The sequence below is a fragment of the Marmota marmota genome, unplaced genomic scaffold (genome assembly GCF_001458135.2).
Source record: "Marmota marmota marmota unplaced genomic scaffold, marMar, whole genome shotgun sequence".
Taxonomy (NCBI): domain Eukaryota; kingdom Metazoa; phylum Chordata; class Mammalia; order Rodentia; family Sciuridae; genus Marmota; species Marmota marmota.
The window spans coordinates 838,170-854,655 of NW_025999862.1; the positions used below are offsets into that span (position 1 = coordinate 838,170).

Below are 16,486 nucleotides of genomic sequence, written 5' to 3' on the forward strand. Positions count from 1 at the left end.
TCCGCCAAATACTAAAAAATAAATATTGAAATTATCTCTCTCTCTACCTCTCTCTCACACTCTCTCACTCTCTTTTAAAAAAAAAGAATATTTATTATATAAATTATACATTTTATACATACTTATGTGTATTCTCATTTCATATTACATATTACAATATTTTAAAATATTATTATTTTCCCTGCTTATATTAACTAGATTGGGTTCTGCCTTTTACAATGAGCTCTGATTCATTCATTCATTCATTCTTTCTGCAATACTGCCAATTGAGTCCAGGGCCTTATACATGCTAGGCAAGCACTATACCATTGAGCTTTATATTTTTTTTTTTTCCCCTCTCTTAAGTTGCTTAGGATGGCCTTGAACTTGTGATCTTCCTGCCTCCATTTCCCCAGTAACTGGGATTATAGGTACACAGCACTGCACCCAGCATAAATTTTTTTCACCAACTTCTTACTACATAATATTGTCTCGTTAATTATTTCATTAACTGGTGGTCGGTCCCTCCACACAAGAATATATACTCCATGAGGACAGAAACATTGTGAATCTTGTTTATTCCTGTAAACCCAGTATTTAGAATAGTGCTTCACATACAAAAGATATTCAAGAAAAATTCAAATCTTCTACTGCTGTGCAAATATATACTTAGGAACAAAATGGAAGAATTCAAAATATCAGTGCTACAGGAGTTAAGAGCTAAAAGGCAATAGTATAGACCAGAGAAGTCAAAGTGGCTTTATGAAGGAGTTGACACTTGCATGGAATACTGAAAATATGACTACAATCATGGTGTAGAAAGGAGGATATATGCCTTCCAAAGGACAAGAACTAAAGCATGGCACTGAGAATGAGTGTGGCAAACAGAAATACAAAATTAAGGAAAAGTATGTTGAGCTTAATAAGAAACCACTGACATACAAAATGAGCAAGATTACTAATGGCTCTGAACACTAGACTTGGGGAATGCTGTATTTGATGATTTTTCAAGAACACTAATCCTCAATGAATATTTTCATCTGTTCTTTATTCTAGATGTTATCTGCTATGTAAAACTACAACAGCTACCCACACATTTTCTATGGAGTTCCCTCTCTGAACATCGATGCTCTATATTTATCTGTTCAAGCTGGAAGAAAAAAAGAGAGAAAGAAATTCTTATAATTAATTCTCTTGCAACCAAGCTAATACTCAATTTAAAAATCAAACTCTATTACCAAAATGACTTTTGTTTCCCAAACTCCATCCTCAAATCAGATTTCAAAATTTCTCTCAACTCCATTATCTTTTAGTCTATTTAGAATATTACATGGGTTCCAAAGATGTAAACTATAGAGTTTTGACAAAATAATTTTGTTTTATTTTGCATTAAAGTACATGGACACTCCAAACACAAAAAGATGATCAATTTTATAATAGAACACTATATATTCTTTTAAGAATCCAACAATTCTTATAACTAACAACCATTAAAAGGCTATATAATTATATTTTATGGTCTTACATAGAGCCAGAAGGGATCTTAGAAAGATTCTTAACCCATTTTTTTCCCATCATCCCAGATGTGGAATACCTATAAAATTTAAATATAGTATATAACATATAATTAAATAATATATAGTATAATTAAATAATCAAAGTATAATAATATTGCAATATGATAATTATAATATATTTACACATACATAAGCTCTACATTATTATTTCCAACCTATTTTAATGCATCTGTGTCAATTTTGTTGAAGTATTCTTAGAATTGAGAACTTGGGACTCAATGAATTAAGTTGGTCTTGAAAAGCAATCTGGCAGTAATTATTAAATGTATTATGTATATATCCTTTAAAACAGTAATCCCACTTCTGACTGTCATAAAAATAATGTACCAGTATATGAGGATATTTACAAGGTGCTTACTATGATGTATACAGTGACAAAATGGGAAACAAAGTAAATTGGTAAAGGATCAGTCAAATAAGGGTAAAGCAATTGCATGGCAGAACCCATACATATGGCATGTTACACAGCCATTAATAACTTAGAGCTATTACTGGCTTAGAGGAAGCTCTACTACTTATTAGTTTTTAAGAAAAACAAGATACAGAACAGAATATGGAATATATTCAGTTTTATAAAACTATAAACAATATCTATAACATGTGCATAAAGAAGTGTTTGATAGGCAGACAAAAAAAATTAGGTAAGATCATTATTCAAATATAGGGGAAATATGGAAGGAGATATATAAATCACATAGTTATCTTGGAGTAAAATGAAAGAGGGAGTGGGAAATAAGCAAGATATAGAAAGAAAGAAAAATTCAGTTATATAAAAGTCATGTGTACATACAGAAATTAATATTTTAAATACAAATATGAAATAAGAGTTCTTAGAAACCAGTTTATTCAACTTTCTAGACAACTGAGAAATTCATTTATTCAACACCACTAAAGAGTGCCTATTTTGTGTAATGAACTAAGAAAAGGGCTGGCATCTCCTTTCCAGTTGCAGACCTAGTCTTCACATACTATGCAAGTTGCTCCATGGTTGGTCCCTATCCAATTGAAAGGGTTGTGGTTCAAGGAAGGCAGAAATTCCTTTGTCACCAGACATTTTGAGAGTCATCAACTCCTGCTGTAACCTTCTCCATAAGGCCCCAGGCAGCAACACCACTGGCTCAGTTTCTTTATGAGCAGTGAAGATACTGGTGGCAGCAGGGTCACAGTTTGGGTAGGCCATCTGGGCGGCTCTGGTAAACGGACAGGAATTTAAAGAACACAACTACAACTCAAGGTTACATATATTGAATGCACGTGTACTTTGTAATTTGTCACATTAGGTCAGGTGTGAGATTTTCTACTTCCAGCATCATATCAATGCTCAAAAAAGTTTCATATTTTGGCGTATTTAGGATTTCAGATTTTTGGATTAAGATGCTCAACCTGTGTATCCACACACGTATATGAAAGAATCATATGCTTCTTTCTTAATATTCTTAGTTACTAAATCTATAGAGAATGGGCTTTCCAAAAGCCTTGGAAGACTCACAGAGTTTTCATTAAAATAAAAGAGTTCCCAAGGATGGTATCTCAAGCAGAAGAACTGTTAACGATGCCCTGAACACCTTTACTGTGATTTGTGCCTGTTACTTATGAGTGTATAAAAACATTGTCAGGGCAGTAGCTAGTTTCGTTTACACAATGATAAAAGCATCATCAGGAAAACATAGGGAAAGAATATCCACCTTTATCATTTTCAAAAGTGCAGATAAAAACAAAGACTATTTTGTTTAGTTTTTGTTTTCTGGTGCTGGAGATGAACCCAAGGCCTGTACACACTAAGCATATGCTCTACCACTGGGCTACACCTCTGGCCCCACAAAATCTATTTTGAAAAGTCTGTTACAAACACAAACATTGATATAGTCACTCCTTGGAATATTATGCTGCCATTAAATGTGTACAACAGATTTGTCAAATATTTGGATAATGCCAAGCAAAGGAAGCAAAATATAGTCACTTGGTTTTATGTAGTTCATATTTATACTTACATAAAACCAAAACTCAAAAGTTAAACTTCATAAAAAGAGGTCTGGAAGGAAATACACAATAATGTTAATAATAGTTGTCTCCAAGTCTTGTGTCTCTTCTCTCTCCTATTTTTCTGTACCTCTTAATTTTTCTATGGTATTTCTTTTAAAATAGGGAAAATAGTTTTTAAATATAGGTAAGCCGATTTATCTTTGATATGGGAAGAATACTTTTTCTCCAGTGTTCAACTGCTTTGAGGAAAGAAAGAATGCAAACTTTAGTTAACAGTAACACAAACCTTTCATTAAGAGAGAGAAAGAGAGAATGGGAGGGAGTGTGACTCAGTGGGAGAGTGCTTGTCTAGTATGTGCAAATCCCTGGGTTCATCTACAGCACCACTAACCCCTTTAAATTGAAATTTAAAGTTGCAATTACCAATAGAAAAAAACAGACTTCTTATCTATTTCTTAATTACTTCTTGGGAAGAAATGACAACTTTTAGTTCAAGCTACTCTTTTCTCTGACCTCTGTTAATCAAATCTAAAACAGAAACAATTTATTACGGTTATGCTTTAAAGATTAATTTTTTTAAAAGTAACTCGTGTTTTCAACTTTGGTTAAAATTTACTTGTAAAAATAGTTAAAAGGGAAGGAAAGGGAAAGGAAAGACAGACTGTCAATAAGCACATTCACATTCAATCCTGCTACCTCATTGTAATGTTGACCATGCCCAGACCAAGTAAAATTGGAGTTTAAATTTTCTTAAAGTAGAAATAGAAAATATTAAGGCAGAATCAGAAGTCAAGAGGAAAAGGCAGCAGCCGGTTTATGAGAAGACACACACCTTTGTAATTAAAATAAATCGGTATGCCATACTAGTCTATACATTTTAATATTTATATAGGAAAAAAATCCTCATAAACCCATTTTGATCTTCAGAAAATTATACAAATTCCTTTTTCTCATTATTTACACACTACCAAATATATACTTAACCATAAATATTGTTGAGCTCCTCATTAAGGAGCTTAAGTCATAGACTCTTAGAGGGTTTGGGATGTAGCTCAATGGTACAGCACTTGTCTAAAAGGTACAAGGCTCTGGGTTCCATACCCAACATGAAAAAGAAAGAAAGAAAACAAAACAAAAAAAGGAGCTGGGGTTTGTGGCTCACTGGTAGAGTACCTGCCTAGCATGTGTAAGGCACTGGGTTTAATTCTTAGTACCACATGTAAATAAACAAAATTAAAAATAAAGGTCCATCAATGACTTAAAAAAAAATATTTAAAAGAAGAAAAAAGAAAGAAAGAAATTTAAAGTTGCAATTTCCAATAACAGGCCCAAACTATTTATAGCATCACAGATATTTTCAATTCAACAAAAATGAAAATCTGCTTTTTCAGCCACAACAGCAAATATAATTATTATCCCCACCCACAGACTACACTGCCTAGAAATAGCAGTAAGGCATCACTACAGCAAGACATCAGGCAGGTACAAAAACACTGTAGTGTATATTGGAAATCATCTCAGAACAACCAGTAAATAAAATTTTCATACACAAAGGTCACCTTACTGAGAATATGGTATTTGAGCAAAGACTTGAGGGAACTAAGAAATAAGCAAACCTATGTGAGTTCAAGACGAGAACATTTTAATTACAGGAAACTGCTAATGCAAAGATCCTGTGAGGTGGGTGCATGTATAGTATGTTTGAGAAACAGCAAGGAGGTCAGTCAGCATTGCAAGAACAAAGTGAGTACGAGGAAGAGTGGCAGCAGATGGGAGTCAGAGAGCGAAATGTTCCGCAGTGGTGTGCTGAAGCCGACAATGGCTGGAGAACAGACTGTTGTACATTCTAGAACTTTGAATCAGCCAGTGTGGGAGTAATCACACTAGAAAAAGAAGAAAATGCTATAAATCAGAGGCTTTGCCTGCTTTTAGAACTCCAGCTTATCATTGCTACCTATAAGTCACTTTATGAATTTTGTCTTTCATTCTGAGTGAGATCAGAAGTTGTTAAAAGTGAGGCCGGGGTTGTGGCTCAGTGGTAGAGCACTTGTCTAGCATGCATGAGGCACTGGGTTCAATCCCAGCATCACATAAAATAAAATAAATGTATTGTGTCCATCTATAAATAAAAAAAAATTTTTTAAGTTGTTAGAAGAGTCTCTTGCCTGGCATCATCACTTATTGCTACATTCTGACCATAAGGAAGAAGGCACAAAGCAGGGCAACTAATTTGGAAGCTGTTAATATAACAAGGTAAAATATATTGGTGGCTTGAACCAAAGTACCTGTGGGGAGATAGTAAGAAGTAGTCAAACTCTGGATACAAAAAGATGTTTTGAGTTGAATCAGTATATGGCAATAGTTAACAAGCTTTATGTCTACAAATCAGTAATCTAACTCTAGCCAGGCAAGGTGGCATGAGTCTATAGTTCAGCTTTTTGGGAGGCTGAGGCAGGAAGACTGCTTGAGCCCAACAGTTCATGGTCAGCCTTGGCAGCATGGTGAGACACTATCTAAAAAAATGATAATGATTATAGTTACATTAATATTAACTATTAATAATATTATTGTTATTATCATCATCATTATTACTATATCTAACTCTAATCTAAGCATCGCTCTCGTTCTTGGCTCTAAAATAAGATGGATAGCTGGACTTTTATTTCAAGAAGCTCAAAGAACCTAGCCAGGTGTAGTGGTACACATCTATAATCCCAGCAACTCAGGAGGCTAAGACAAGAGTCACAAGCTCAAGGCTAGAAAACTGAGCAATAAGGTGAAATCCCATTTCAAAAAGATGGTGACAGTGCCAGGCACAATTGTGCATACTTGTAATCCCAGCAGCTCAGGAAGCTGAAGCAGTAGGACATCAAGTTCAAAGCAAACCTCAGCAACTTAATAAGGGCCTAAGCAACCTAGTGAGTCCCTGTCTCAAAATAAAAAATGATAATAAAAATTTAAAAAGGACTAGGGATGTGGCTCAGTGGTTAAGCATCCCCGGGTTCAATCCCTGCCATCCACCCCCACAAAAAGAAGGGAGAAGGAGGAGGAAGAATAAGAAACTCAAAAGAACCAAGAAAAAGTCTTTGATGTAGACTGCTATTCAAAATAAATTAAATAAAATCACACATATACATTGCCATATGCAACTTGGAAGTTAGCAAGCAAGCAGCCACTGTTTATCAAAAACATAATCTTTAATATTAAAGATGGATGGGGCTGGGGTTATGGCCCAGTGGTAGAGTGCTCACCTTGCACATGCAAGGCCCTGGGTTCGATCCTCAGCACCACATAAAAATAAATAAATAAATAAATAAAGTTTTAAAAAAAGATGGAAATAGAATTGGAATTCAATTATTGAAAGCCTTGAATATCAGACTAAGGAGAATTTGCATTAAGTTCTATAGGTAGTAGAGAGCTATAGTTTTGTATGGAGAAATGAAATAGTGAGTGAGGTTTTATTTATTTATTTTGTGTGTGTGGTGCTGAGGGCCTGGGGCATGCTAGGTAAGTGCACTATCACTGAGCTATACCCAAGACCTTATTAAGTGAGGTTTTAGATAAATCTATCAAGATGATTACTGGAGAAATACTGAAAGTTGGGGTCCTATTTAAGCAAAAGCCTAGAAACATGTTAAGAATATAAACAAGAGGAGCTGGGGGTGGTGGCACACACCTGTAATTCCAGTAACTCAGGAGGCTGAGGCAAGAGGATTCCAAGTTTGAGGCCAGCCTAGGCAACTCCATGAGAGCCTGTCTCAAAAAATAAAAAGGGCTGGGGAAGTAGCTCAGTGGTAGAGCATTCCTAGGTTCAATGCCCAGTACCACACACACACACACACACACTTAACATGGGGAGAGTACTGATATTTGGAATGCAAAATGCAAGATAAATGAGATGAGAAAGCCAGATTAGGAATTAGTTACTAAATCGAAGGGTAAGATACTGAATATTTAAAAAATAGTGATAGATGGTAAATGTTATGTGAATTTTACCACAATTTTTTTAAAAAGGTGGTATGAAAAGATTACCCAAGAAAATAGAAATGCTAAAATTGATTTTTAGCTCCAATAACTGGGTAAACCAAAGGCACCAGTAAGAAAGTCCATTTGGAAAAGGACTCTCTCTATATTCCGTGAGTCAAGTCAAGAGAACATTTAACATATACACGGGGCAAGACTGAAGCTCATTCACTGACTTAACAAAGACAATCTGCAGGAAGGAGAACATACCACCATCATGAACACACTAATATACCTAAGTCACAATTACTTGGATTACGGCATTTTACTGTAGTAAAAGAGTGGACGAACATTGTGACTTGGTGATTCTACTTAACACAGACCAAGAAGAAAAAAATTCCTCTTCTGAAGCATCAAAAACCTAGGAACAGTAATTTCTAAAAAGCCATAAATACTACCTACTTTATTCATCTTATAACACAAGTAAGACTATAACAGCTCCAGTAATACAATGGCATCCTTCATAACCCTATAATTCTGTCTCCAGTTATTCTAAGACATAAGGTTAATTTGTTTAACTCGTTCTCCATACATCCCTTAAATGTTCACAATGAAATTTTGTGATGTTTTATAATTCCTAATAGTATTTAATATATTTGCATACTTTTTTCCTTGAAGAATAATATGCATATGAAAAGTATATACACTTGTTATACTGGCAAAATTATATTGTTTTATTAGGTATTGTGTGCATGTACCAATATCTAACAACAAATCCCATCAGTATGCACCAATTAAAAAATGTGAGGAAAAAAGTAAATATGCGTGATTATTTTTCACAGGGTGAAAACACCCATGTAACCAGTACATAAATCAAGAAACACAACATTATTAGCATCCCAGTAGCTCCTTCATACCCCATTCCAAACACTTCCCCCAATCCTCACAAGGATAATCAATCTTCTGACTTTTGATACCACAGATTAGTTTTACCTTTTTTTTTTAAATTGTCATAAATGAAATTGCAGAGAATATACTATTAGTATCTAGCTTCTTTTGTTCATTATATTTGGAAGATTCACCTGCCGCAGTCTGGCTGGGCACAATCAGGAGCCACTTGTCAAAAGAAACTAACTTTATTTTTAGAACCACACACGCCAAACAAAACAGCCTCTCAGGAAAAACCCTCAGAGCCTCAACTGCCACCACCGGCTTTCCACAAGCCTCTCTCTCCCACACAAGCTTCTCTCCACCTCCCACAATCCTCCTGCTCTTGAGGCCGATTGGCTGGGTCACGTGGGCGGAGCCAAAAAAGTCCCCCAATGAGCAGCTCCGTGGTCTGAAAGGGCAGGGAAACAGCCCAATGAGCATCACCCCAGAGGAGCCAATCAGCTAGATGTTCCTGGGGGCAGCTGGAAGTTTGCTGGGGCCCCTTTGGCTGTGGCTCTCAACATTCACCAATTTTTATATGTAGCTGTAGTTTGTTCATTCTGGCCACTGTTTAATATTCCTTGTGTGATTATGTCACAACTTATTGACCCATTCTACTATTGATAAGCTTTTGGAGAATTCCAGTTTGGACTATTAGTCCTTCCATGAACACTTTTATCCATGTCTTTTGATGACTACATACATGCACACATTCTGTTGTGTATAAAATCTAACAATGGAAATGCTGAGTCATAGGGCAAGCATGTGTTCAACTTTAGTAAATAACTGAAGAACTTTTAAGAAAGAAATATTTTAAGATCTTTATAGTGAAATGTGAATGAGTAATGATTCATTAGAAGGAAGAAAAGCATGTTGAAATAGAATAGTTGATCTACACAGTTCCCAAAAGAGGCAATTTACTTTAGCGTATTTTTACCAGCGATTTAGCATATGACATTTAATGAGAGAAATAATCAAGCTTATCTTCTCTGGAACTGATGATGCTAAAATTTAGAAACAAATAATTGAAGAGCCATTACTATTAATAAGGTAAAGTAACAACTTTCACAACATGTTACAGGAGAATATAAATGTTACAAGTCAGAACTTTGCAGCACTTAAGCCTGTACTTTTTTAAACCAAATCTTGGAAACTGAAGGAGACCTCAGAACTAATCTAACCTTCAAGTGATAATAGAACTGCTTTCTACCTCAATGAACATGTTAATAAAAATTGATTTATCAATCCCAAAAGAAAAGAAAGGAGGAAATCATTTAACCCTAGAATTGAGAAGGCAATCTGAAGTAATCTGAATCAAGTATTATTTTACTTAATAAAAATAATATATCAAGATTGGTTCATAATAAATTGTAATAAATATGCCACAGCAATGTGAGACGCTAATAACAGGAAAGGTAGGGGGTATAGAAACTGTGTACTACCTTTACTATCTGTAAGTCTAAAACTGTTCTAAAATAAAATGTATTTATAAATGTCCATTTAAACCCATACAACACAAACTGCAGATTATAATGCACCTGCTAAACTCATTCAGAATGCAATCCTGATAAACTTTAAAAGCTTGCTTGCTCTCTCTCTCTCTCTCTCTCTCTCTCTCACTCACACACACACACACACACACACACACACAAACATACACATATTTTCCATCTATGGGCTTAGATACATAAACAAATAAGTGGAACATTCTATCTATGCAATTTAAGTTTTGCACATAGCTATAAAATTATGAAGAAGGCTCAGACTTCCTTTTTTATGCCATCCGATCTACTTTCTGAGTGTACACTCAAAGCATTGAATGATTCATGAAGAAGCAATCCTCCAGTAATTTCAACCATAAAATAAAATCATCCAAACTCCAAATAAGGTCAACATTTCAACAGTCCTAGCTTTGTGACTTAAATCATCAAGTCTGCTTTTACTTCAGGAAAAATAAAGGAAAAGAAATAGATTATGACTTTCAGCTAGTAAAGAAAACAAGCAGCCGCTAATATGATGTGGGACTTAATAGAAAGAACTTGAGAAGGCAGGCAACCTCAACTGTCATTTTAGCTCTACCACTGATTTACTCTGTGATCCTTGAACATATCTGGTTCCTCAATAACTATGATTGCACATCTATTTTAACTATAAGTCTTCCATGCATTAGGAGGTCTTCCATTATCACTTCTTGACCATACCAGATATCGTAGTGAAATCTTTTTACCCTTTTCTAAAAAAACCTTTAAAGAATCTTAAACAAAATATCCTACCACTGAATGCCAATAAAGAGAAAATATAATGAATGAAAGATGAAGCTCAACTGCCATCATAGCTTTCCATTTCATTTACCTTGTATTAGTAATCATACCACTATTGAAAATAAATATTATTTGCTAGTCAGCAACATTTTGACATACTCCTGGAAGCCTATTTGACTGTGATTCTAGCAAGTTTGTATTTAAAAACAAACTAACATTTGGTTCCTCTAACTTGGTCAGTTGACAAACTTTTTATTAAAGAACCAGATAATAAATATTTATGCTTTACAGACCATAAGCTCTCTGTGGCAACAACTCTACTCTGCTGTAATACAAGGGAAGCCACAGACAACATGTAAATGAATGAACCTGTGTTTCAATAAAAGCTTATAACACAAATAGGACTATAACAGCTCCAGCAATACAATGGCTCCCTTCATAATCTTATATTTCTGTGCCCACTTAGAAAAAGGCATAAGGTTGATTTGTTTAACTCTCCATACATCCCTTAAACATATGTTAAATGTATCTTTGCTTGTTTACAAAAACAAGCAGCAGTTTCAACTATCATTTGCCAATCCTAGTTCTATACTCACAGTGGGTAGGGAAATCAACTGGAAAGATAAACTTTGTAAAACCACATCATAAGTTCACACTGAAATAAACTGTTTTGTTTGCTGGGAGAAAATGCTTATGAATCATGATCTTGACATACCTGTCAATGTTCAATTTTCCCCTGCGTGAACACGTCATATCACCAATACCTAAGACAGAGCAGGAAAACACTCTCCCTTACATTGTTGTTATGATATAACAGGGGATGTGTTAATTTATATAGGCAAAATTTACAGGATGACCTGCAAAAGTAAAATACCAGGTTTTAGCAACTTTAGCAACAAACACAGAAACCCAAACCTGATTAATGTCAACCATGACTTCTTCCATATAAGATAATTAAGATAAGTATCAAGGTCATTGGCTTCCCGGAAGAGCTCTTCTGTTTTCATGCAACCCAGTTGTTTTAAACCAACAAACTCTTGGTCATCCATAACCTGTTAAACTTCCAGGAGGCCAGAATAACTACTTAAGCTAACAATTCTGATTTATTCTGAGATGGGGCTGCTCATAGTATGAATGTTCAAGCAAGGATCAAATCTATCATCCCTTCAGGTCTACCTCAGCAAAAATGTTCCATTCTGCAACAGTCACCTCACTAAACTCATCCCCAAGTTAGCTACCAGGTGTTCAACAGCAGGCTGGAGCAAAGAGCCAACCCACAAGGATCAAGCAAGTGCCTTTTTAAAAACTAATCATAAGAAATTTCTCTACATGGCTTTGCAAAGTAAGCAAAAACCATGCCAAATAGTAAAAAAGGCACTTACTTGACTCCCACAGGCCAGCTCCACACTCTAGCAGCTAAGATGTCACTGGCATGGTACATGGAGAGTGAGGTGGAAACGATATCTTGCCAACCACTGTAGGAATGGTAGTGAAAGACCTAAAAGAACAGAAAAAAGTAAAGTCAATGTCAAAGGTAAAGGCCCTCTTGAGCCTGCTAACATGGGTACTGCAGCATATAATGCCAAATAAGAAAAGAAAGTCTGAAAAACCTTGATTAGGTTATTCTTAGTTACCAGTTATTACAGTGACCCTTAGAACAAGAAAGTACTTCTAAAAGAATATAAATTGTAACCTAGAATTAATCCAGACTGATTATGAGAAACTGTTATACTTTATTTCTCTGAATTATCACATGGTAAATCCAAGCAAACGTAAAATTTGGGAACAACAAATCATATAAACTAATACTTTCTCTCTTTTTTTGTATAGAACACTTCACAAATTTGCATGTCATCCTTGAACAGGGGCCATGCTAATCTTGTCTGTATCATTCCAATTTTAGTATATGTGCTGCTGAAGTGAGCACATAAACTAATACTTTTAGAAATACTCTTAACTACCTTTTTTGTTGTTTTGTTTTGTTTTTAATTTTTGCAGTGCTGGGGATGGAACCCAGGGACTCACACACTAGGCAAGGGCTTTACCTCTGATCTATATGTCCCCAACCCTTGAAATACTTTTATATTAAAGAAGAAAAAAATTTTTCACCGTATCTATAAAAAACTGATAGAACTCTAATAATTGACGAGAAAATAAGGAAAAAAAACATGTTTTGATTAAAAGGAATTTTGACAACAGACACTTTGGGCTATTCAAATTCATTCACAAAAAAGAGAAACCTTGGTTCATTCAAAAGAAAAAACATCCAATTCACTTGCCTACCTATACAATTCTCTGGAATAGGGGTTCTGTTTGAAAATGACTGGAGATCATTCCAAACCAAGAATAAAAATAAAAGAAGTCCTTTCCCATACCACTATCTTCTCTCCCCACACCTACATTATGCATGGGCTTTAAAAAAAACAACAACGTGTGACTAGCAAGAAAAGCAACAGTGAAAAAACAAAAATCAAAAATCATTCTTAATTCTTAATCATTCTCCTCCATGATTCATTCCAACAAAAATAACAATAATAATAACTCTTCCTTTGCTGGAGATCCATTCAGCACCCTTTCTTTCAAAACTATGGAAGAAACAAACAGGTCCCAGAGTTTAATTATTTTTAAGGATCCAGAATCTATCCCCCCACCCAAAAAAAAAAAAAAAAAAAAACCCCAAAGATAATTTTTCATTCTCAATAAGTTTTAACCAAAAGACTGTTCTTACATGACCCCTAGTTCTAATATGCTTAAAACTGGCCACTCTTGTTAACAGACAATCTGGTGTTTCAAATTGCCCAGGTCCCAATTAATTTAATTAGAAGAAGATATTCGGTGTTAATAGCATATCTGGCCAGACTACAGTTTGAGTGCCTAAGTAACATTTTCTTCTTAATTTTGGCTGCTGTTTGCTTTGCCTTAGCTACCATCCCTGGAAAGCATCCCATTTATTAGTGTTTCCCTAGCTGCCTCAGCATTTCTGGTTAATGCACTATATAGCAAATCATTTGGCGGGACAACCTGAATGAAGCTCTGCACTATGTATTCTGTAAAAATGCTCAAACCATTATCAAGGTTTTGCAAAAGAAAAACAGCATGAAATTGAGAAGATAAAATCTATCAGAGATTGTCTTTTTAAAACTATAACTACAAAGTAAGAATAAACATGGATTAATATGTTTATTATTAAAACAAATATTTATTTCACACCAACTATATCTCCTCTTTCCTAGACCTCATTTTTCCTCTGGCTTGCTCCATAAAACTACAATACAATTCAAGAACAATCTTTTTACCATAAGAGGCACATATCCTTTTACAAACTGGGCAGATAGTATCCAAATAGCATATAATTCCAAACACTCAGAAAGAAACAATGAATTAATGCCAACAAGTTTCCATTCACTGCCAGTCTGCACTTGAAAAATCTGAGAATTTTAGTGAAGTAAACCAAGCTTTTTGCTGCAGCAGCTCAATCCCTCACGAGCTTGCTGTATTACAGCAGATGTTATTCTGCATTTTGCATAAGACATATTCATCTGTGTAATGAAACATTACCCTTCTCTGTCTCCTCTGGGGGAAGTACAAAGGGTTTTCCCAGGATTATGATAAACGGGACTTCACACCAAAAAAGGAAATTGGCTTTTCTCAAAGTCAAAACAACATTCCTTTTCCAACTTAAAAAATGACATAATAGACTTCTCTTTCCTGCCCCTCAAAATATTAAGCTAAAAACACATTCAGACAACAGGAGAATGACTAAATACATGAAATAGAGACAGAAATGCCACAAAGTAGTTAAAAATGAATGAACCAGAACCACATGTATCAACTAAACATTTTTAAGATATTAAGCAAAAAGAATAACCTGCAGAAGAATACATCATGTAATATCTTCTAAACAAAGTTGTAAAACATCTTTATAATACTATATAAGGTTTATAGATACAAATTTATACAGCAAAAGGATAAATGCATGCATGGAGAGTAAACACTGAATTTAAGAGAATGTTACTCTGGGAGAGAGAACAGGAAACAGGACTAAGGAAGGGTACTTGGGGACATAATTACAGTGTTAAGGACATACATTATGTCACTCCACTTATTTTATAACATGATATACCTCATAATTTAAAAAGAAAAATTTTATCTTGGATTTATCTGAACACAATGTAATTTCCTTTCCACCCCTAGAAGAAAAGAAAACCCTCTGCTAATAGAAGGCCTTTCCAAGTGTGCTCATTCGAGAGCATGCTCTTCAGCAGTTTCTTCTGTCTTTTCTTCCACCGGTGCCATGATTTTCTGTGCTGGCAGGGCCACAGCTTGTCTCTGTTTTTAATCCGCCCAAAATACTCATTTTATTATAGTTCCCTTTCACTCTCCTTTTACTGCTAACAGCTCTAGCAATCATTAAAAAGAAAGTCATTACACATTTAAAGCTTGCCCAACTTTGCGGCACTTGCTCATACTAAGAACCTGAATTCATTCTGGATCAAAGACCAATGCAGAGTGAGATATTAAAACTAAAGAAAGCACTGAGTAGAGTTCAGCTCTATAAAACAAATGAATTTTCCACAATTCTGTAATACCATGTTATACTAAAGTCCCATTATGCCATCTCGACTATGCTTAAACACTTTGTTTTGAGGCTTAAGTGAGAACTGAAAATTTTAAAATTTTGTCTAATGTTTCACTTTCTTTGGGGTTTAAAAAAAATAAAATATAGAAGGATGTGATGGTCAACATCTATAATCCCAGCTACTGAGAAGTCTGAGGCAGGAGGCACACAAGTTCAAGGCCAGCCTCAGCAACTTAGCAAGACATTGACTCAAAATAAAAAACAGCTGGGGCTGGGGCTGTAGCTCAGTGGTAGAGCGCCCGCCTCGTACCTGTGAGGCACTGGATTTGATTCTCAGCACCACATAAAAATAAATAAATAAAGTTTATCCAACTACCAAAAAAAAAAAAAAACAGCTGGGATGTAGCTCAGTGGTAGAGTATCCCTGGGTTCAATCCCCAGTACCATTTAAAAAAATAAATAAATAAATAAATAAATAAATAAATAAAATTACTAGTATGTACACATGTAACATCAGGCATGTGAACTCTATATAGGTAGTTGTAAACACAATCACCATCAAAGTTTGTGATATAAAAAAAAAAAATCATTCATTTTTACTATCTATTCAGCAGCTTCTATCACTAGGCCCCCAAAATCAGAAGAGGAACAAAAGAAATTGGCAGATCAACAGGGACATAAGAAGGTGATCTTCTGTTTACAAGGAAAAAAAAATAAGGAATTCCATAAAAAGCAAATTTCTGAAAAACCTTCAATCTTCTCCTGTGTTTTACTATTTCCACTACATTGAAACTATCTTTAAACACATTTTGTAAAGTATTCTGACATCTGTATTCTATTTTAAAATTTAAAAAAACAGGTTTTTATCACACTTAGCCACTTGCCACAGCATTGCTTCATGGCAGCTAGCAGAATTCTGGCAGTACAAGATACAGAATTCAGTAATGGCAGAATGGAAATTCAGAAGGTTAGATAACCTCCCTGTGCTGGGGTTGTGACTCAATGGTAGAGCTCTTGCCTAACACATGTAAGGCACTGGGTTTGATCCTCAGCACCACATAAAAATAAATAAATAAAGTTTAAAATATAAAATAAACACCCCCCAAAATCTGTCATCTTTGGAAATATATATATGTAAAGAATCTAAAGTTGGCAGTACCATTTTCAAATAGTTCCTTTCTCTCCCTTGCAGTGTCTAGCACTGCCCAACCCCC

General features: G+C 35.0%; 1 long non-coding RNA gene and 1 other non-coding gene across 2 annotated transcripts; both read right to left on the reverse strand.

Moving 5' to 3' along the window:
• Positions 1–8,494: 8,494 nt before the first annotated feature.
• Positions 8,495–15,473, reverse strand: LOC125618460. Its single transcript, XR_007349727.1, has 3 exons — positions 12,076–15,473; positions 8,961–11,550; positions 8,495–8,584 (listed from the first exon to the last, which is right to left on the reverse strand). It is a non-coding gene; the product is annotated as an uncharacterized LOC125618460 (long non-coding RNA).
• On the reverse strand, positions 12,514–12,620 carry LOC125618715. Its single transcript, XR_007350127.1, has one exon. It is a non-coding gene; the product is annotated as a U6 spliceosomal RNA (small nuclear RNA).
• Positions 15,474–16,486: the final 1,013 nt, after the last annotated feature.